A 22,952-nucleotide genomic window follows, 5' to 3' on the forward strand; every position below is an offset into this window, starting at 1 on the left:
GAGTTGCTTTTTTACTTAAGTTGCTATTATTTCAGCTATTTCAGGTGTGTGGCATATATTTTCTTCTGTGTACATTGCTCCTAGGGTTTCTTGGGATGGGCTGGATTTTTCAGATTGTATTTTGGTCTTCTGTTTTGTCATTTTCCTATATTTCTGTGTTTCAAGTGTTATTGCAAGGCTTCCCCCGGGCCTGTTGGAAATCCTCTTCTATCCCCTCAGCTCCTGGGCCTTTGGCCACCCAGGTCCCCAGATTGAGAAAGGGTCACTGGGGGCGGGGCAGGTCAGCTCAAGATGCACTGAGCTGGTCCAGTGCCACAGGAAGCAGTAAAGTTCCCTGTCCGGGGCCAAGCTAGGATCCCAAACTAGCTGGGCTCAGGGGATGGTGTGGGCACACTCACCCCAGGCTGCCCAGCCTCTGGAATTGTTGAGGCTGGCAGGCCCAGAACTCCAGAGTCCTGTTCCTGTTCTTGAACTTGGATGCGGAACCCCGCCAAAAGCCGCCTTTCTAGTTGTTGGGCAATTCCCCTTCCCTGACTCCTCAGGACTGCAGCTGGAATAGACCTCAATGATGCACTTTTAAAGAAAGAAGTAGTTGATCATTGAAAAAACATCAAGGGAAGGCAAGAAAAACAAACAAAAAAAACAAAAAATAGAAAACATACCAACTGAATAGTGAAAATGGAAGCAGAACCCACCAGAAAGTATGTGTCCAGCAAACGTATTTATAAGTGAGCATGTTACAGGAGCCTTCAAATAGAAAGATCTCAATAACTAATATCATAATTCAGACATTTATTTAAGTTCTCCTTAATTTAGAGAAAAGATATAAGCATAACTGACATCCTCTTAGTGAACTAGGTAGAAAGAGAAAACTCAAAGAAATGCAGTTTTCCTTTACATTTAAGGCTTATATCACTCTTTGGGAGCTGAAAAGGAATCTTCCCTGCTTTCCTTTAATACTTACATCATTAGCCCTCATCTATAGTTTCCAGTTCAGGTTTTAACTCCTGTTTTGACTTCTGCATTTTGGGTTACATTGCAGGACCCAGGCTGCCTTCTTCTGTGAATATTCATTGCCTGATGAGACTGCAGCTAAGACTGAATCCCTGACCTCCAGAATCTCACAATTCATCTGTCCCTAGAACACTGAAGATTGGAAGACTGATGGCATCTTGAAATTCTGAAGTTCCACTCCTCATGCCTATTGCCACTCCATGTACATTTATTAATCTCCTGTGGAGTTTATCAGGCAGTTCCACCTGGCAATACAGCACACTGGTGCAAGATAATGACAAAGAGAGAAAATCCTACAGTTCAGGAGCTCTGGGAACCAATGTTATTCATGGAACTAGAGGCCATGAATTCCAAAAGTTCATGGCTTTTATCAGTATCAATCAGAGATGTGGGTCGGGGTCATGGCTGAGCGTTTAGAAAGAGACACTTTGCAGGCATTGGCTGTACCAGCCACAGAGGCTCTCCAATTAGACAGGATATTTGATGCTTGCAAATCTGGAACCTTTCCTTCTTGGATGGTGTAATTCTTCCTTAGTCCCAATGCTTCTGCTGAGATACTGTCTTATGTGTTAGCCCTGGAATTGCAGAGGCCACTCCTGGAGCCCCCATTCCAGGTGTCAACACTGTGGATAATGATTACCTGGGCTTGATCTCATTCTTCTAGCTGGATAAGGAAACCACCAGCTCCATATAACCAGCTCAGCATATCTCAATGAATAGAGTTGAAGGACAGGCAAAGGGGCTTGTTTCTCTGGAGAGCACAGCTTGGCAGTCTCCCATAGACATCAACACAAACTCTCTTGTGACTCATTCAAGTACATGACACTTATCCTCCTTTTACTTTTCTCTCTCATCTCACATTCAATATGTCTGTAAAGCTTATTTGCTCTAATTTTAAAATATGACCAGAATCTGTCCGCCTTTCAATACATCTACTGATGGGTCAAAGCTCTGACATGTGAGCACATTCAGACATGGATAAAAGTATCAGAGGAGGTGAATGGGACTTTTTAATATTACTTTGGAAGTAGGGCCCAAAGGCCAACTTTTAGAACAGATATTATTGTCCCATTATCAAACTCTTCATTTTTGAAAGGCCACACCAGGAAACAAGCACCATCTGAGAACCAGTGCCTTGCAGGCTGCCACTGGTCTGTGGACAGTCAGTCCTCAGCCCCTTCCAGCTTGCAGGATGACAAACAAGAAGTATCAGTGCACCCCCCACAATTTCCCCAACCCAGAAACACAGGCTGTCATGATAGCTATCAATGTGAAATGCAATTGGCTGCCTGTGGTGCTTTGATGTTTCACTGATATTGCAGATATAGGGCCAGTGGTCTGATCGTAGGTTCAGGGGATAGCTGTACACAAGGTGACAGCTAGAGAGGATCTCCTTCTGAGGGTTCCATCCATTGTTGATTCTCTATGGTCTAGTTTTGAAAGTCATATATTATTTCCATTCTTTTGTTGGGTTAGGTTTTATTCTCTCTCTCTTTTTTTTTTTTTTGATTATGTTAAGTCGGATGGCAAGAGCAGCTGTTTCAAAGACAGCAGTATGTATTATGGTAGCAATTTTGGATTTACTATTGGCTTGTTTTGAATTTCTTTATTGCATTTATTGTTTTGTTTTTATTGTTTGTATTTTACTCTGTTCTGTTTGATTTTTACTATGTCCAAAGATCTCTTCAGCTATTTTGAAGACAACAAAAGGCATTCTGTTAATTATTGCTGATTTTGTAATGTATTAAAATGTTGTATCACTTACACTGGTTTATTTTTATTGGTTTTGTTCTGTTTTATTCTCTTTAAAAATAATTTAAAAACAAACTTGTCGCTTTCTCTCAGTCTACTTTTAATTTTGGGGAGAGCAGATATCTTGAGGGATTTTAACAATAAGGAAGATACTGGGGCCTAGAGATTTATCAAGTGTCACAAGGATAGGTTGTATTGATGGCTGTTTAATCCTAGAAGTAGTAGGATGCAACTTCCTGTTAGCTTGTAAAAATCTTAGAAAGAAAGAATCTTGTAGTGACTAAACTCTTCTGTGTCTTAGTGAGTAATAATGCACAACAAAGGAACAAACATTTATAAATTCCATTTCCCATTGTTATGAAATGCTGTGAGAAATTTTCTCACAGGACTCATTTGCTCCTATCCCATGGTTGCTATATGCCTGCATATCACCAAATGAACACCCTCCAACTTCTCTGGTTAGATCCAGTGCACAATGATGCAGAGCCCCACTTTGGATGTCCACCTTTCCCTTGCTGCATTGATCAGAAAGATGTGGCGTCACCCAAATTTTATTTTTGAGCTGAAAACTTTATTAATCTTGGAGTCTGTAACAACTGAGAGCCCGGCATCAGGATCCATGTAGGGCCAATGGAACCACACTTGGTAGCCCAGATGTGATCTGTCCCCTCTGGCCTTGTGAGCTGGGAGCAGATCTCCAGGAGTGACGGGCATCCTGAGAAGACAATGTATGGCTGTTAATTCCCTCCTGGGTAACATGATAAGAGGGCAGTGAAAGGGGACTGGGGATTTAGCTCAGTGGCATAAGTGCCTGCTTGCAAGCAGTCAGTCATGAGTTCGATCCCTGGTACCAATAAAAACAAAAAAGACCAAAAAAGAGAGAGAGAGAGAGAGAGAGAGAGAGAGAGAAAGGGCAGTGAAAGATAAAGTACTAACCTTTTAAGCCATTTCCATTTTATTAATAATTTTTGGCTAAATTCATGTTTATGTGTTTCTTTTGGTTTTATTAATTTTCACAAAGGAACAGAATTTTAAAGGCCTAAAGAAACTGTAGTGCTCAGTTGCATCCTTCTCCCTCTGTGTCAGATCCCTCAGCAAAGAACATATTCTTGTTACACTGTTGTCTTCCTCAATCTTCCTCCAGGGCAGAGGCCTCAGTTGCAACTTGTTGTTCTGATTCTTCAGCCCCTTCCTCTCACACAGAGAAGTCTGTGTTGTGCTGCTCACCAGACAGCAGGACAGGGGGGCAGCTGGGCCTCCCCAGGCAGGGAGGTTTGTGTTTGGGGCTGTAGCATTGTGGGAGGAGTATACATACCTTGCCAACAATAATAAACTCCAGCATCCTCAACCTCCACCCTGCTGATTTTGAGAGTGAAATCTGTCTCTGACAAACTGCCACTGAACCTGTCAGAGACTCAAGAGTCTTGATTGGAAACCTGATAAATCATTTCCTGTGGAACCTGACCTGGCTTGTGCACAAGCCAATACAAATAGGTTTTTCCATCACTAGCCAGGAGACTGACTGGATGTACAGGAGATGGAGGCTGACTCTCCAAGTGAGATGGACAGAGAGAGTGGAGTCTGGGTCATCACCTCTCCTGTGGATTCTAAAATGATGAAGTCAAGGCCACATGCAAACATCTTGAGCCATTTCAATTGTTTACACTTTTTCATATACATCTGTCTAAATGATTTTTGCCATTTTGATGTGCACACAAAATATTCAGTTTGAAGAACAGGCCCCTAAACTAGCAGCCACAAGGAAACCCACAGTGTTTCCCTGCAAAATTTCTGTCATTTTTCTGCAAAATCATCATCAGAGGATATAGGTCCTTGTTCCCACTGGCATCCTCGTCCTGCAGACCCACGCCTCCATGATGCATGATGAAGAAGTCCATGATGCAGGCCAAACTTGCCATTGTCACTGTGTTCTGAGAACACCTGGGCAGCATGGGGCATCCAGGGCCCACCTGTCACCCCATCTCCCCCTAGGCTCCCCATGTCCTTACCAGGCAGGCAGAGCATGAGCAGACACAGGAGCTGAACATGGTGCCTCATTTTGAGAAGTTGGAGTGAGAAGTCCTGATTACCCAGAGTGAGGTGACGAGGGAGCTCTTATCTCAGACTTGCATGGGCAGTTCCTCTATGAGGAGCAAGATGCAAATTCCCTGGTGGGTGCAGTGGTGAAGGGCATAGCACTAGCCCTTTCTTTTGAACAGAATGATGGAAAATATTTTCTGTGTTTGGATGGAATTGGTAGAGATACATTCCTTGCTTTGTGCAGCTGTGGGCATGAGGTCCATAGCATGTAATTCTGCACCTCCCACAGGAGCCCAAATACCCCAGCGCAGCACCTGGCCCTAGGACACATGCATGTGTGTTCAAATCAGGGTCCAGGAGGGAAAGCTTACCCCGCTCAGTGTCTGCCCTAGCTCTGAAGGAAAATGCACCTTACAGTGATTTTCAGAGATTTCCACCACAACAACATGGTCGGAGGCTGTAAAGACTCTGGCCACTGCTGTTCCCTTACAAACTCTGTGAGGACTAAAATCATGTTAGAAATAGTTATTCCTGAATTTGGTGGCTAAACTCAAGAAAAGCACTCATGTTGAAAGAAATTATGTTTCTTTCTGAAGAATAGGTTACAACTTTATGAATATTAAATGGAAATTTTTTTTAAAATATGCCTTCTATCATGAATGTATATTTTAAAAATTTGTGAATATTCTGTCACCTTTATCTCCATTAATATTTATCAAATTATATTCATTGAAGTATAAACTCTAATATATATTTACTTATAAAATTATATATCCTTATATAAATGTCAGATGTGTATATATTCACATCAGATTAATAAAAATGTTTCTTAATATAAAAATCCCTGCTCAGGATGGAGGAGGTATAATTTTATAGCTGGTTTTATTTCCAGGTTGGCTCTGGATGCCCCATGATGCCCAGATATGCTCAGAACACAGTGAGAATGGCAGGTTTGGCCTGCATTATGGACTTCTTCAGAGGTGTGGGTCTACAGGGTGAGGATTCCAGTGGGAACAAGGACCTATATCCTCTGATGATGATTTTGCAGAAAAATGACAGAAATGGTACAGGGAAACACTATTCATTTGCTAAGTGGCCATAAAGTCCTTGTCATCAGTGTGTTTTATTTTCCTAGGCACTGTGTAGCCTCAGTGTTAAAAGGAGCCCATGTGAGGACATCAGGGTGACCCCAGGCTTCTTCCTGTCTCTGTGCAGTGTGAATGAGTGAGCAGCTTAGGCCAGGATGATCCTGGGAGTGGTGCAGGGTCCGATCTGCTGCGGGAGTTCAATTTCAGATTCCTTCCTCCAAGCCAGGGAGATGAATCCTTGTGTTGAAAGACTGAAGTCCATGGTATTTGTTTTTTAATGACAGTCCAAGAAATCTGGCACATCCTCTCAGAGCTCCTGTCTACTCTCTTTATAAATAAATACTCCAGTACGTCTACTTTCCCTTCTCTCCTACCTTCTTTGTATTTTCTTTCCCTGTTTGCCTGAGGTTAAAATCATAGCCTTCATGCTAAGCTATATCCTCGGCCTCTTTTATCCTTATTTTTTGTATTTTGATGCAGCATCTCCTTAAGTCACTAAGTTAGTCAGTTTAGGCTTGCACTTGACATCCTCCTGCCTCAGCCTTCCAGAAACCTGGGATTATAGTTATGTGCCATCTGGCTTAGATGTCTCTGTCTTCTGACTTCTTATATCTCTGTAAGCACTTTGAAAAGTTGGTATGATGGCTTGCTTGGATTTTCTGGACCTTGGTGTAGTTCTTTTTAAAATTTCATACTTTTTTATTAGTGCATGCTTGCAGTACATAATGATTGCATTCATCGTGGAGAATGGGTCCATATTCAGGACATATCTTAATTCCTATTTCTCCTCCATCTCATTTGTAAATTACTAAGGGTCTATTTTTTTGTGTCTAACATGAGTTACCAGTAGCAGCTAACATAAAGGACAGTAAGCTGCAGGTCACTAGAACAGGCACAGAGCAAAGTTCTAATATCTCACAGAGGTGTAGAGTGGATACAAAAGCCTGCTGCAAAACAACTTGGGCAGATTTAGTCGTTTTTAATGTTCTTGCCACTGGAAATTGAAGAGATCCAAATCTGTGTACAGTTTGACTGTTTATTTTTAAGTTTTGTTTTAATCATGGTAAAATTTAACATAACAAAACATCATAAGAAAACCATGTATGAGACACAGATTTCAAAGCAAGACAACCAAAGTCTCCACTGTTTATTATATTGTCTCTTGTTTTCTTCCAAATAGTTTTCCATACCTTCACATACAATGAATTCATAAAAGAAAAAATAGTATAAAATTAATCAGAGTAGGATGACGAATGCATTTTAGGTCTTCAAGAGCAAACAATAGGGAAGTCCACAATGCCTGCCATAGTGTCTCTCATTCTCTTCTAAATAGCTGTCCATACCTTTATGTATGTTGAAATTAAAGAAAACAAAACAGACTAAAATTGATCTGAACAAAGAATAATAATATTGCTGGATTTCACATCATGATGCTACAGGATCAGCACTGGGTACCTTAGTGTCTCTTTTTCTTCAAAGTAGCTGTTCCATTCATTGTGCATTATATAATACATTCTTATAAACTGTTTCGAAGTTCTATGCATGCATGAGTCTCTACATGTATATCTATTTTTTCTGTATTGGAGGGAAAACAAAACAAAAGAAGACAAAACAAAACAAATTCCTAGAAAAACACTGAACGAAAAAGAAATATAAACAACAATAGCAATGAGCCCAGAACACTGACGGTATAGGCCTTCAAATAAAGGTGGTATGAGTGTGGCTAGGGTTATTATTTTACATAACAATCTTTATGAGTTCCTCAGATCACCATACAATAACATGCAAAATTATTCCAATCCTAGGAATGCTAACTATTTTGTTTCAAGAACTTATAGAATTTGTAGCACAATTGTCTTAGCTATCCTCAGTGTGTTTATAAAATTTTAGGTGTTTTGTCCTTTCCTTTCCTTTATTTTTCATTTTTTCCTGAGATACTATTTTTCCCTTTTAAGCAGATTCTTGTCCTTTAACTGTGCTTATTATTTTTGTATCTTATGTGCTCTTATCATTTCTTACACTTTGGAAACTAAATGTTATTTATACATGCGAATTTGATTTATTTCACTTATGAGTGAAATAAATGGGCTAAAGTTGCATCCATTTTCTCCATGTGAACATTCTTTGTAGCAGAGTAGTACTCCATTGTATAATACCACAACTTTTTTATCCATCCATTCCTAAGTTGATGGGCATTTAGGCTGTTTCCAAGATGTGGCTATTACAAATTGTGCTGCTATAAACATAGGTGCACATATATCACTGTGGTATGATATTTTCAGTTCTGGGAATATGGCGAGAAGTGGAATAGCTAGGTCAAATGGAATTTCCAATTCCAGATTTTTGAGGAATGTCCAGACTGACCTCCACAGTGATTGCACCAGTCTACACTCCCTCCAACAGTGCAGGAGAGTTCCTTTTCCCCCACAGCCTCTCTAGCATTTGCTGTTTGTAGTATTTTTATGCTGGTCATTTTTTTCTGGAGTGAGAGGTAACGTCAGTGCTGTTTTAATTTGCATTTCTCTAATGACCAATAATGCTGAAAATTTTTAACGTGTTTATTTAAGATTTGTATTTCTTCATCTGAGAACTTTGCATTCATCTCAGATGCCCATATGTGGGATGGCTCTTTGAATTTTGGGGATCTGAAGTATTTTAATTCTTTATATGTTCTGGACATAGATTCTTTGCCTGAGGGATCATTCACTAAGATTTTTTCCCAATTTTTGAATTTTCTTTTCACTATGCAGGAGATTTCTTTTGACATGCAAAAACTTTTTAATAGGATATGAACCCAGTTGTTGATTCTGTGTATTTCCCATGCAGTTTGATCTTTGTTCATTAATTCTCTACCTACCCCTACGTCTTTAAGATTTCTACCTACTTTGTCTTGCAACAAATTTAGGGTTTCTGTTTTAATATTTAGATCTTCGATCCATTTAGACTTTAGTTTAATACATGGTGATAGGCATGAGTCTAGGTTTAGTTTTCAGCATATGAAGAGCCAGTTTTTCCAGCACCATTTATTGAAGAGACTATCTTTCTTCCAGTGAATGTGTTTGGCCACTTTATGCAAGATAAGTTGGCTGAGTGTGTTTGTGGTTGTGGTTGTATCTTCTTATCTATTCTATTGGTCTTCAGGTCTGTTTTTAATACAGTACCATGCTGATTTTATAACAGTAGTTTTGTAGCATAACTTCAAGTCAGGGATTGTGATGTTTCTGCTTTTCCTTTGTTGATTAGAATTGCCTTTGAGAGGCCAGGGATTTATCTCAGCAGCATAAATGCATCCCTGGCAAGCAAGAGTTCATGAGTTCAATCCCTGGTACCACACACACACACACAAAAATTGTGTTTGCTTCTCTAGTTTTCTTCTGGTTCCAGATGAATTTCAGCATTGATTTCTCTAGATCTGTGAGGTAGCTAGTGGCATTTTAATTTGGATTGCAATAAGTCTGTATAACTGTGGGAAACCCTGCAATTGGCCGTCATTTTATGTTAATAAGACAACAAGCATTTTAATGTTAAGTTTCTATTTGGTAGTTAAGTTTCCATCTCACCTCACCTACCTTGTCACATGTTCCTATGGTTCAGCCCGTACAGTGATTATGCAAATTAGCCTGCCTTATGGACCCACTCGCAGGAGATTCGAAATACCCTATAGGCTCAAGTCTTGCTAGAACTTCACGCTGTTGCTAAGTTACCTGCTGATGTGTCAGAACCTATCCCTTTCCCCAATAACCTATATATTCATTACTCTTTCTTTGAATAAATGAGACTTGATCAGAGCACTGTCTTTTCTCCATTCTTTGTGTCTCTTGTCTCTTGCAATCCCCACTCCCTCTCTAGGATCTCCATTGACTTACCCGCAGGTCAGGACATATAACAATTTTGGGAGAACAGCAACTATCACAATGTTTGTTCTTCCTATCCATGAACAAGGGATGTCTTTCTATTTTGTGAGGTTCTCTTTGATTTCTTTTTCAGAGTATTGTAATTTTACCTGAAGAGATCATTTGTTTCTTTTGTTAGTTTAATTCTAAGTGTTTCATTTTCTTGGATGCTATTGTAAATGATGTGGATTCTCTTATTTCTCTCTCAGTGGCTTTGCTGTTAGTTGTATAGGAATGCTATTGATTTTTGAGTACTGACTAAGTATCCAGCTACATTACTGAATTTATTTATTATTCCTAGTAATCTTTTATAGGAGCTTTGGGGGTCTTCTATGTAGAATATCAAGTGATCTGCAAATAATGATAATTTAACTTCTTCTTTTCCTATCTGTAATCCTTTTATTTCTCTCTTGTCCAATTGCTCTGGCAAGTAATTCTAGCATTATATTGAATAGGAGTGGTGATAATGGACATTCCTGTCTTGTTCCTGATTTTACAGTAAAGGCTTTCAGTTTTTTCCCTTTAATATGATGCTGGCTGTTGGTTTGTCATAGATGGCTTGTATCATATTGAGGTGAAGACCGTCTATTACAATTCTCTGTAAGGTTTTTATCATAAATAAATACATTTTGGACCCTATCAAGAGCTTTTTCTGTATCTATAGAAATGATCATGTGGTTTTTATTTTTGGCTGTATTGATATGGTGGATTACATTTATTGACTTGCATATGTTGAACCAATCTTGCATTCCTGGCATGAATTCCACATGATCGTGGTGTCTAATCTTCTTGATGATTTGTTGCATTCTGTTTGCCAAAATTTTACTGAGAATTTTTGCATCTATGCTCCTTATGGAGGTGGCCTGTAGTTCTTCTCTTTTTTAAGTTAGATCTTTCTTGTGTTTTGGTATTAGAGTAATGTTTGCTTCCAGGAATGAGTTAGGTGACTTATCTCCCTTTCAGTTTCATTGAAGAGTTTGAGGAGGGTCAGCATTAAATCTTCTTGAATTTCTTGTAGAATTCCACAGTAAACCCATCTGGGCCTGGGCCTTTCTTTGTAGGTAAAGATTCAATTACATTTTCAATTTCATTAATTGAAATTGGTTTATTCAGGAGTTTTGCATCTTCACACTCACTTTGATAGTTCATGTTTCTAGGAATCTGTCCTTTTCTTCTGTGTTATCAAGCCTATGAGAGTACAGGTTTTTGAAATAGGTATTGATGATCTTCTGCCTTTCCATAGGGTCTGTAGGGATTTCACCCTTTTCATTCTTATTGCATGAATTTCAGGTTTTTCTTTTCTTTTTAAAATAAGGTCAGTTAGAGGCCTGTCAATTTTATTTATTCTTTCAAAAAACCAACTCTTTGATTCATTGATTTTTGTGTTGTTCTCTTAGTCTCTTCTGTATTGTTTTCTGTTCTGACCTTTATAATTTCCTCCCTTCTTTTGGTTTTGGGCTTTACTTGATCTTCTCTTTCTAGATATTTGAGGTGTATCATCAGGTTGTTTATTTGTGATCATTCTGTTTTCCAGACATGAGAGTTCATTGCAATAAATTTTCCTCTGAGGACTTCTTACATTGCATCCCACAGGTTCCAGTAAGATGTATTTGTATTTTTGATTGCCTGTAAATATGATTTAATCTCTTCTTTAATTTCCTCTGTGACCCACTGATTGCTCAGTACTGTACTATACAATTTCTATGTGTTTGTGGGGTTTTTGTAGTTTCTCTTGTCACTAATTTCTAGTTTTAAGGTCCTGTCATCTGAAAACATGTATGGGATAATTTCAATTCTTTTGTATTTACTTGAGCATGTTGTGTGGGCTAGTAGATGGTCTATATTAAAGAATGTTTCATGTGATGCTGAGAAGAATGTATATTCTAATGTTGGGTGGAACACTCTGTTTACATCTACTAAGTCCTTTTGTTCACAAGTATGATTCAGTTCTGTTATTTCTTTACTGATTTTCTATCCAGTTGACCTGTCTCTCAGGTCCAGTTGACCTGTTTACACAGGTCCAGTTGACCTGTGTAAATAGTGTGTTAAGGTCTACTGTTATATTTGTTACTGTTTATTCAAATATTTCATTTTTGTTAATATTTCTTTTGTGTACCATGTGCTTCCAAATTTGGTGCATAGATATTTAAGATTATTATCTCTTCCTCTTGAAGTTTTCCCTAACTAGTTGTTGTACTCTAAGAAAGTAGCTTCATCATTTTGTGTATTATAGCAAACCTGTATCATGGCTTACTTTTTATCCTTTTTCCCTAACTGATATGTTAAGTGACCCAATTGATATGTTGAGCAATACTCTCCTCTGTAAAGAATTGCAAGAATTTCACTTAATTGAGATGTTAACCAGAGTGGCCCTCTATAAACAAGAAGAGTGGTGCTAAAACAAGCTAACAAGGGTTGTTAATCACTGTTAGGCACCTCTATTCTTCGCTAAAGAGCTAAAGAAGACTAGAAGGCCCACTAATTTACACATTGTTTGAAGTAACTTGTTTATATGCAGGGAGATTTGCGTATGAGTTTAACCTTTTTACCTAACCTTAGTTACTTTTCCCACAAGATAGATACCCGCCATTTTCCTGTTCTGTAGCGTGCCTTATTGCCTCCCCCCACCCCCACCTATCTGGGCCATAAAGAATTTGGGTTTCTGGTGACCTCTCCCCGACCCGGTGATGATCTGTCATAAAATGAGCCTGCCACAATTTTAAGAACTGCTTACTTAAAAGAAATTACTGGGTAATACTATGGCCCAAACACCGATCGGTGCTTTCCTTTTGTTCTGTATGTATCAAATGAGTTATATATCAGATCTTTGTAAAACTTAAGTTCCAGCGTCTCATAACTCGTGACCCCTTCACACTCACTAGCGAAGACAAGCTGTCCTGGGATAATTAACTCTCCACTTTCTTCTCCAATATTGCTGCAGATGTGCCACTCTGAGATAATGTCAGTCTACAGGATGGGAGTAATTTGAGGAACACCAGGAACTCCCGAGATTGTCAGAGCTAAGTGGACAGCAATACAGTTTCCAGATGCAGGTCAACAGGTTTAATGGCCTTGCAGGTTCCCCCTCCCCCACTTTCCCTTACTTTTAAAAACCCCTTTCCCCAGTCTTGGGCGCACAGTCTTTGGGTCGATCTAAGAGAGACTGTGCCACCAGGACTGGCTCAATAAAGCCTTTGCTACTTAAATTTTTGGACTCTTGTTTCCTTGAATTTTATACCGGGGCCCGAGTTATAACACTAGTATGTAGTGGCCTTTTTATCACTCTGGATCATTCTTGGTTTGAAGTTCACACTGTCTGCACACAGAATATTTAAACCTGTTTTTTTGGTGAATCCTGTTGCACAGAATATTGTTTTCAATCCTTTGACTTTCAATCTAAGAGTTTTCTTTTGGGTTTGATGGGTTTCCTGTATACAGCATACGGTTGAATGTTATTTCTTGATCCATTTTGCTGGTCTGTTTCTTGTGATTGGTGAATTGAGGCCATTGGTATTAATGGCTATAACTGATGTATATTGATTTACTTTTGACATGTTATCTTTCTGTTTGCCTTTCCATTCTGTCTAACTGTTTGCCTTAGTGTGCTTTTCCTATGCCTATCTACAATGTCTTTCAGTACTATTTGCAGGGTTGATGTGGTGGTCATGAAGTTGTTCAGCTGTTCTTTGTCATGGAAATATCTTATTTCTTCATCCATTTTGAAGGATAGTTTTGCTGGGTACAGAAGTCTGTGTTGGAAGTCATTTTCCCTTAGTATCTTAAATACTGCATGCTCTTCTTGACTTCACTGTTTGTGTTGAGAAGTCTGTTGTGATTCTGATAGGCTTTGCTTTATAGGTGGTCTGTCTCTTCTCTCTAGCAGCTTTTAATATTTTGTTCCCATGTTGCATTTCAGTGATGTTGATTACTACATGTCTGGGTGTAATTTCCCCTTGGTTATGGTTATTTAGAGTTTTATATGTTTCATTGATCTGTATGTCAATTTCCATTCTTATGTTTGGGAAATTTTCATCAATTACTTCTGTAAATAGCCTCTTTCCATGGTTTATGTTGGTGGCCCACAGGACTCCTGCATTTTCATCATGCACATTTGATTGGTTCATTGTATAGTGCTTGGATTGATGGTGTCAGTGCTACACCCACATAGGAGTGGAGCCAGCATGTAATGTAATGGCAGGACGCAGGTGTGTCTCACTCTCTTGCCAGTTTCTACCTTGCTGTTTGCAGCTGCCATGAACTGTGACCCTACCATGCCACCCTGCCTTGGAGCTAACTGAGTATAGACTGAAATCTCCGAAATCTGTAAGAAATAAACCTTTCCTTTCCCAATTTTGAGTTATCAGGTGTTTTGTCTCAGTGACAAGTAAAAAGTAACTAACACAGAATTTGGTACAGAGGAGTGAGGTTGTTGCTGTGACTATACCTTGCCATGTTTTTTCGAGAGGCTTTGGAAATGGCTTGTGGGCAGAGTTTGGAATGATTAGGACATGTTGGCTGGATGTGTAGAGCTGGAGCAACTTAGGTTATTCTGTAGAGGAGATTCTGATCAGAGCTCAGGAGACCAGAAGACTGATAGAAAAGCCTGATGATAAAGACCAGGCTTGGGTGGTTTCTGCTGGGAAGAAGGGCTGTATTGGTGGTTAGACTCCCCATGTTGTGTGTTATGGCATGGCAGAAATTATGTCTGCATTTTGCTCATGCCCAGAGTTTTTGTCTGAGACCGAAACTAAGGGCAATGAACTGATTGACTTAGTCTGGCACAGGAAATTTCAAGGCAGTCTAATGTTGAGGCCGTGGCATGGCTATTGTTGGAGGCTTTTAGCCAGCTTTATTTTGCAAATCAAGAGCAAAGAGCCTACAAGGATAATTTACAACACCGTGAGTTTGGCCAGAACGAAAACTCCAGTAAAGCTGTGGATTGTAAAGACAGAGTTGAGACTTTGATTGCTGAGCACGGAATTCTAGGACTTAATGTTTGCTCTGCCGGATGTTGGACTTGCTTTGTTTCCAATGCTTTATATTCCCCTGTTTGTAACATTTGGAATGGTAATGTTTATCTTGTGCCTTTTCATTTCAGAAGTGTTCAACCTTGTTTCATTTGTGCAGGGGGTTACAGTTAAGAGTTAGCCATAGATCTTGGAGGAGACTTGGGACTTGAACTTTTAAGCAATGCTAAAACTGTTAGGAATTTGGAAATTCTTGGAGAGAGCCTATATGTCTTTTGTATAAAGGATGTACATAAGTCCTAGTGGCCAGGAGTGGAATGTCACAGTTTATGTCTGTGGCCTCAGGCTTCATGCAATTGCATTATGCATTTGTGATTGGTTTATTGTATAGTGATTGGATTGGTGGTGTCAGTGCTACACCTACATAGGGATGGAGCCAGCAAGTAATGTAATGGCAGGAAGAATGTGTGTGTGTGTCTCTCTCTTGCCAGTTTCTGCCTTGCTGTTTGCAGCTGCCATGAACTGTTGCCCCACCATGCCTCTCTAGCCAACTGAGTATTGACTGAAACCTCTAAAAAATGTAAGAAATAAACCTTTCCTTTCCCAGCTTTGTACATCAAGGGTCTTGCCACAGTGACAAGTAAAAAGTAACTAAGACACCTCTTGATATCACTTGTATTGTCATCTTCCTTTGCATTTATACCTATCAAACATATGTTGTTTTTCTTTGCATCATCTTGCAGTCGTTGAATTGTTATTTCCTGCTTCCTTGTTATTTTTAATAGATCTTTCCTTTCCTGTTCACTAGCTGCAGTCTGAAAATCTATCTTTACTTTTGTTGAGGCAGCTTTGCCAGCTTTTGATGGAATTTTTGATTTCCTGTATATCTCTTTGAATTTGCTTCATGCATTGTTTGTTGCTTATATTGTTCATTCAGATTTTCCATCTTTTTCCATTGTTACTATAGTTTTTAACTGTGTGTTTTTAGATGTGCTTAGCGTATCTTTCATTACATTTATCAGTTCTTCATTTACTTGAGAGACTATTTCTGATTTGAGTTCTTTTATAGCTTTCTGGGGTTGTTTCTTTATTTCAGTTGTTATCATTTCAGGAATTTCAGGTGCATGTCTTATATTTTCTCCTGTATCCATGTCTCCTATGCTTGCTCTGGTTGGGTTGGAAGCTTCAGATTGCATTTTGCTTTTTTTTTTTATTTTCCTATAATTCTGATTTTTGAGTGATGTTTCCATGTTTCCACTATGCACTGGGGATCATCTACCCAATTTTCATTCCCACAGAAGACTGCAGGCAACTGCTAGCTGCTTGAAGTTTGCTGGATATAACCAGATAAGCCAACAAGGGACAACCTGTCCATCCTCTGGTGATTCCAGATGCAGGGCATGGTCTCACTGCCGGGGAGTTATATGTTCCAAGGTTTCTCTGTGTTCTGGGTTTCAAGCCACATTCAGGGCCTGGACTGGATTCTAGGTCCTGCTAGCTGCTTGGAGTTCATTGGGTGTGGCGTTTCACTGTTATAGTATGGTATTTCAGCAGTTTTGGATTAAACTTTCATGATTTTTAGAATTTGTGGGCCATTATCAATTTAAAGCACAATAAAAGGGAAGACCATGTTAATGAACATGTGTTCATGCAACATTTTCAACATCAGTTGAACAGTTTATATTGCATGCAAAATATGTTGTGATAAAAGTTTTATTTTTTGTCCTGAGAATCAAACTGAGGTCCTTGCTCTTGTAAGGCAGGCACTGTGCCACTTGGTGTATCTATGGCCCAAGATGTGCATTTCATGGGGTTTATTAATAAAGTTAAAGAAGTTTATTTTTCTGCAATTTTTTACAAAAAAAAATTTTGGTGAATGAGTTAAATCCTTTGTTTACATGTTTTAACAAGAAAAAGAAGATACAGAAATAGACATTACATTGGGATGAGCAAGGCAGTATTCCATATAACAAAAATCATAACAAAACAAATCTATAAAGTAAGTATACCATCACTGAACAAGGTAGGTCAAATTTCATACAAGTTGCATTTACATGAAATGGTCTGAGTACAGGATTTTGCAAAGTAAATCACTGCCTAGAGCATGAAAATGCCAACCATTATGGCTGTAAACTGCCTTATTTCCTTTTGAGAGAAAATCTTAATAGCATGAAAAGAACTGTTTTGAGACTTAAGGACTAAACCTTGAACACAATAAAGAACTTATTTATAATGCAATTCTGTGCAAAATACACACAGTAAATCTTGCTACCTAAACATTTTAAAAGCACAAGGGTATCCAGATTGAAAGTTAAAACCTTATGAAAGCAAAATGTTCCTTGTTTGTATATTATTGTGAGAAGACTGATAAGATTTTGGGTGAGGGAACAAGGAAGACATATGACATATTTATTCATTTAAAATTTGTTCAAAAAATTCTCATAAGGTTGTATATTGCTGCTTATACCATCTTAAAATTGTGTGCCATGGATCTGCTGTCAAGTATTTCACTAGGGACAAAAGAATTACCTGAAGGAAATGTTTCTCAAAATGAAGGTCAAAGGCTCAAAAAATTCTCTTGTAGGATGAGTAATAAACATTTTAAACCAGCTCCCCATGTGACTATTAAAGATTCTGAGAAGCCCTCTAGGAAAAAGAACCATTAAAGCAAGATAACAAGCAAATTACTTGCATGGCAGAATTCTTTACAAGTGCATGTTGTGAATAATGCTTTTTGTTTTAAAACACATTTCATTCATGGATGGGAACATGTATATCTTACAAATGGTGATGTGACTGTATCTCAACATTTTCCTTTAGTATTTTCATGACTTTCAAATGTAGCTATTGGAAGGATAGACAATGTATGACTATAAGCTTTGGAAAGTAATATTTCCAATAAATGAAGCCTCCATCAAAGATAAAAATATATTTTATTTAATGCCTACAATGTTAAAATCTTCTACACTGAAACTTGATAGAATACTTAAACTGAATTGTCCTAAGATTGTACCATACTAACTTGTTTAGAGGATAATAGTTAATATTAAAGTTCATTGCATAAAATATGATATGAAATTCAATGCTATGTCTGACAACTCTCTCCTAAAATGTGAGCTCTGATTTTAATAAAATTGACTTAAAGAATTCTTCTCATAAAATGTATCCTACCATGTATTTCATTTGTTATCCTAGTAAAAGACATATGACATATTTGTTATCCTAGTAAAAAAAAACTTAACAAGGGAATAGACAATAATATATGTGTTTTTTGCAAATGTATTCAAAATTGTTGTTACTTTTAGATTTTCCTGAAGACTACATAAGCTGGTAGCCAAAGTACAGTTAAAACTTTGGAAAGAAAGAAGTGTAGGAAAGACCGTCTATTGAAAATTCAAGTTATCTTCCCGTATCATAGAAAACAAGAAAAATCATACACATTCTTTGCACATTGAACAAATGGAATGTGTTCACAAGTTTTGTTAACAAGCAGTTGCATCATTGTTAAGCCAAATCATGAACAACTCTATCAACAACAAAATACACAGCATTTTCTATTATAGATTGTAGACTAACAGAATCAAGTGTTACATCTAAATATATGTACAAAAAAGCCATTAAAATTAGCCACCAAACAATTGTGAAATGGCTCACTGAATCCATATTGGTAACAAGCTTTTCTGTGCATTAAATTGCAACATAAGCATAATGCACAGTTGGAAAATGGGGATCACATTCATTCTTTTTCACCATCGATAGAGGACTGATATACTCAGAACCTGAAAACTCACATGCATCGCTCTTGCTCACAATGTCCTTGTCATCTGGAATGAGCTGGACAGGTCCATTAGTAAACTGAAGGTCAAAGTTGCCCAAACTGATTTCTTAGAAAGATTTGGTTTAAAGGGATGCACCAGGTGCTTTTGCTCCATCATGTCCCAGTCATCATCTGAAAGAATGGATGGTCCTGAATGTCCGTGGTAAACCCTGTCTGAGGATGCCAACTGAGTTGTTCCCTTGGGTCCTTGTCCAGAAAACTCTGCAGGACACTTGTGGTCTACAGACAGACCATGTGGTATGTGAACTTTTCTTTCCACAATGAGTTGCAGGAGATAAGTGATTGAATGTTGGTCAGGGATGTCAGAGTTCTCTGCAATATGAAATGGAGGTTCTCCCACCATCATCTCAAGTATTAGCACCCGGAGAATCCACCAGTCCACACTGAAACTATAATCTTCTCCTCTTATAATTTCAGTAATTAGCAGTGCCTTCACAGAAAGTGCTGGTTGGTCACATCTCCTGGCCCTAGTCCTTCCTTACATGTGCAGTAGTCAGTGAGTTAATGTGCTCTTCTTCTGAGTCCAGTGATAAATTGTCCAGTTTCAGGTTTCTGTAAAGGATCCCTCGATGGTGAAGAGAGTTGAAAGCCAAGCTGATCTCTGCAGAGTAAAACCTGGCCTATGGCTCAGGGAGGATTCTTTCTGGCTCTCTGTGAAACCCTAGGTCTCCTCTGCTGACATGGTCCTCAAGGAAAATCTGTTTGCTTTCTATCTGAAAGCAAGAATACACTCTAGAAGAAAAGGATAGTTCCATCCATGCTCCAAAACATACCTCACAGTCTTTGCCTGATGAAAATTCATGCATTCTTTTGTACAATTTTCATTGCAAAAATTTGATGTGTTTTTTGTAGTGGAACTAATAATACTTTCCCATAACTTCCTCTCCATATCACAGGGAGCAAATTGAAGTCCTGAAACCTAACCTAGGTGACACCTTGTGCCTTTCCCTGGTCTTCAACAGCTTGTTCCACACTGTGGTGATGTGAAGGACCAAAGGGGTTTCCTGTCTGTGCAGGGTCCAGAGCTGCATGTCATTCCATAATTGGCATCATGGGAACTGGTGGCAAAGAATGATGCCCACATTCAAGGGTAACAAGTGTGTGTGCCACTTCTTATGCATGAAGAGTTTACAGTCAAGAGTTTCCCTGGCGTTCAAGTCCCCTACATGGTCTGTGCCAGTGGCAGAGTGACTGCATCTGGCTTGAAACCTATGGCCATTGGCTCAAGAAAACTTTCTCCAGAGGCCCAGGCTCTGTGGGGGATGGACACATCTTCTGGATGAGACATTTTAGGATGTTCTGATGTCCAAGCAATGCACGGATTAACACTTTGTAAATATTCTTCAGGTGACACAGCCCAAAGTCTTCTTCTAGTTCCAACTGAGGAGACCCAGTAATGCTCCTCCTTCCTCCTCTGCCCATTCTGTGATGAACACCTGTTTATTGTTCAAAACCCACACATCTCATACTGTATCATGGAGCCCCACAAAGGAGAAGGAAGTCCCCAAATACGGTCTTGTGATGGCTCTTCCCATATTCAGGGCCTGCCATGTGAAGGTGTGGGTGGTGGAAGTGCTCAGGGTGGACCACTATGGTCATAGGTGTCTCTGTCCAGCCAACCTGGCACCAAGGGCTCACGAAGCTCATGTGGCCTGACTGGCTGCACTGACCACAGTGCCTGGAGTTCAGCACAGCTTTTTATGAAATGGTTTCCACTGGTGCCTGGGTCAGCATGGAAGGACACTAGGTTCCTCTTTGTTTCCCATGGCCTGGGGGCTGTGACTTCATGCTCCCAGCGTGGACTTCTTTGGTGTTCTAGGGTTTTTGTGGCCAGTTCTGGCAGACCTGTCCAGAGCTACTGGGAATCTCCTGGCCTAGTGAAATCTCCTCTGGGGTCCATTGCTGTGTTGTCCTATAGGTATTTGGGCTTTGGGAGACTTCACATGGGTTTGTTGGATTTTCTTCATCAAACGTGGTCACTGTTAAGGACGCCTTCTCTCCCTAGGGAGTCATTTAAGGTCAAATCACCCTTGCATGGTGGCCTGTGGCATCTGGATGGAGTGAACCATCTCCATAGGCTTTCACATAGACGTTCCCTACCTGGGGTTCTGAGGCCACAGGCTATGTGGGGAAACTGCTCAGTGTGCTCCTTGTTGAGTATCTCTGGCCAAGTGAGCTCAGCAGGCTGCTGTCACTACATTGTGATGCCTAGTAACAGGGGATCCAAGTTCTGTTTGGCTGGGTTCCCAAGGGAGTGAGGTCTTTTGTTAGGATTCCATGCCCTAGGCCCCCTAGCCAGTCTCCCCTCCTGCATGGCCCATTCTTTCTCTTAATACTAAATTAATCTGGATGGTTACTTATTTTATTGTTCTTTATCTAAGATTGTAAGAATCTTTTTATCCATCAATCAGGTAAGACAGCAATAGGCAGATTTAGACTATCAAGTCTTTTCCTGTTTAGATCTGATTTTCAGGAAAACATAGTTGAGTGAGTCAGGACAGCATGTGGTGACTGTATGGCAGACATCCTCTGTAATGCATAATGTAAAACATCACCCCAGTGGTCATAAGGAAAACACATGTACAGCATTTGAAATTTTCCTGTAACCACTTGGAATTCCTTCCTCTCCCCTCTCCCAGCACTGTTTTCATGTGGAAGTCACTGCACCTGTCTCTGCTTTTGAATCTCTAGAGTCTCTGACTTTGTGGTCTATGACCCTTACAGAATCATTTGTAAAGCTATTTATATTGTGAGTTATTACTGAAAGACACTGTCTCATTCTCACCATTCTATTCTTTTTTCTGTTACTGACTTCTTTATTTTTTTTTCTTTTGATTAACTTCTCAGTGTTTCTAAAACTGGTTTGCTGGTCATGAATTTCTTAAATGACTCTATATCATAGAAATTCTTTATTTCTTCCTAAATTTGGAAATACATTTTGGTAGGTAATTATTATGTGCATTGATTTTTTTTGTTACTTGGTACTCTCCTCCAAGCTCCCTTGTCCCCAAATTTGTGTTAAGAAATCTGGTGATATTTGGATAGGTTTATCTTTAGAAGTTATTTGATATTTTTCTCTAGTGGCAGTTAGTGTTGTTTCTTCGTTCTGATATCTTGGAGTTTTCTATAATGTGTTGTGGAGAGATTCTTTTCTGGTTGTAGCTACTTGGAGCTTTAAATGCCTCATTATTTGGATTTTTTTTTCAGTGTCTAGATTTGAAAGTGTTGTGCAGGGGGAATAACATATTTAGACCTTCACCTTGTTTCTCCAGCCTTTCATTGACCTCTGTAATGCTTAGGTTATGTCTTCTGAGCCATCTATGTGGAGGAGGGTTGCAGCTCTAATTTTGCTCCCTCGTTGAAGTTGTTTAGACTATTCTGGGACTTTTATTTTTACAGAAATGTAAGAATCAAAATATTAATCTATTATGCTGACAGTTTGTTAAGGGGTTGTGTTTTTTATCTTTTTATATTCTTCTACTGGTTTTTGTTTCATTCTGTATTTTATTTTTAATAAAAACTAACAGTAATCTATCACTCTCAGATCAACTTCTCATGACTTCTTCTATTTCATGGAGCATATCTGCACCATGTGCTACCGCATTCTTGTCCTGAATTTCTGATGTTTTCTCTTCCAATTGCTGGTGTCTGCTGGTATGGTGCTCAGCTGTGCTTTTCCCTTCCAGGAATTGTGCTTTCTTCTTTCTTATAACCATCAGTTAGTTATTCCCTAGGTCCCTCATTCACATCCTGCATTGTCTGAGGTGTACAGTCAGTGCTTGTGTCTTCTTGTTGGATGTCTTATTAATTAAAATGTTTAGCTTGTTTGCCTTCTCTTTGAGCTCTGAACATGATATGCATGTTCTTCTTTGATGTCTTCAAACATTTAACCATTTGTTTTCTGAGTTCTTTTCTGCGCACTTTCTTTACTTTATTGACTGCCAGATAGCTACTGTGGAACTATTAAATTTTGAGGCATGTTAGTAGCTCGTTTTTTTTTTTCATTGCTCTGTTTTTATGCTCAATGTTGTAGGACAGTTGGACTAGAAATTTTTGCTAATAGTTACAACAAATACTGAGCAACAAAGAGAGGAGAGGTTCTGGTAATATCTAGCTGCAATGAACATTATAGAGTTTAAGAAGTAGTGGCATTTAAGTCTTGTCAAAATTTCTTATAGAATTGAACCCTGGGGTTTTTTGTATGTTTATATCTTTAATTACATCTTGAATTTCATTGACTGAAATTGGTTTATTTAGAATTTTTATATCTTCTTGATCCTGCTTTGGTAACTCTTTTTTATTTTTATTTTTATTTTTTTATTGGTACTCACAACTGCCTGCTTGCAAGGCAGGTGCTTAT

At 38.9% G+C, this 22,952-nt stretch overlaps 1 long non-coding RNA gene across 1 annotated transcript in view; it reads left to right on the top strand.

The window, feature by feature from the left end:
* LOC134473005 (uncharacterized) overlaps positions 1-2,778 on the top strand; it is a 38,646-nt gene extending 35,868 nt beyond the window's left edge. The window contains exon 2 of the long non-coding RNA XR_010043091.1: positions 1,043-2,778. This is a non-coding gene — a long non-coding RNA (uncharacterized LOC134473005). The remainder of the gene's footprint in view (positions 1-1,042) is intronic.
* Positions 2,779-22,952: the final 20,174 nt, after the last annotated feature.

This window comes from Cavia porcellus, unplaced genomic scaffold, assembly GCF_034190915.1.
Source record: "Cavia porcellus strain 051 isolate PalLab524CR breed Dunkin Hartley unplaced genomic scaffold, mCavPor4.1 scaffold_25, whole genome shotgun sequence".
NCBI classification, from domain to species: Eukaryota; Metazoa; Chordata; class Mammalia; order Rodentia; family Caviidae; genus Cavia; species Cavia porcellus.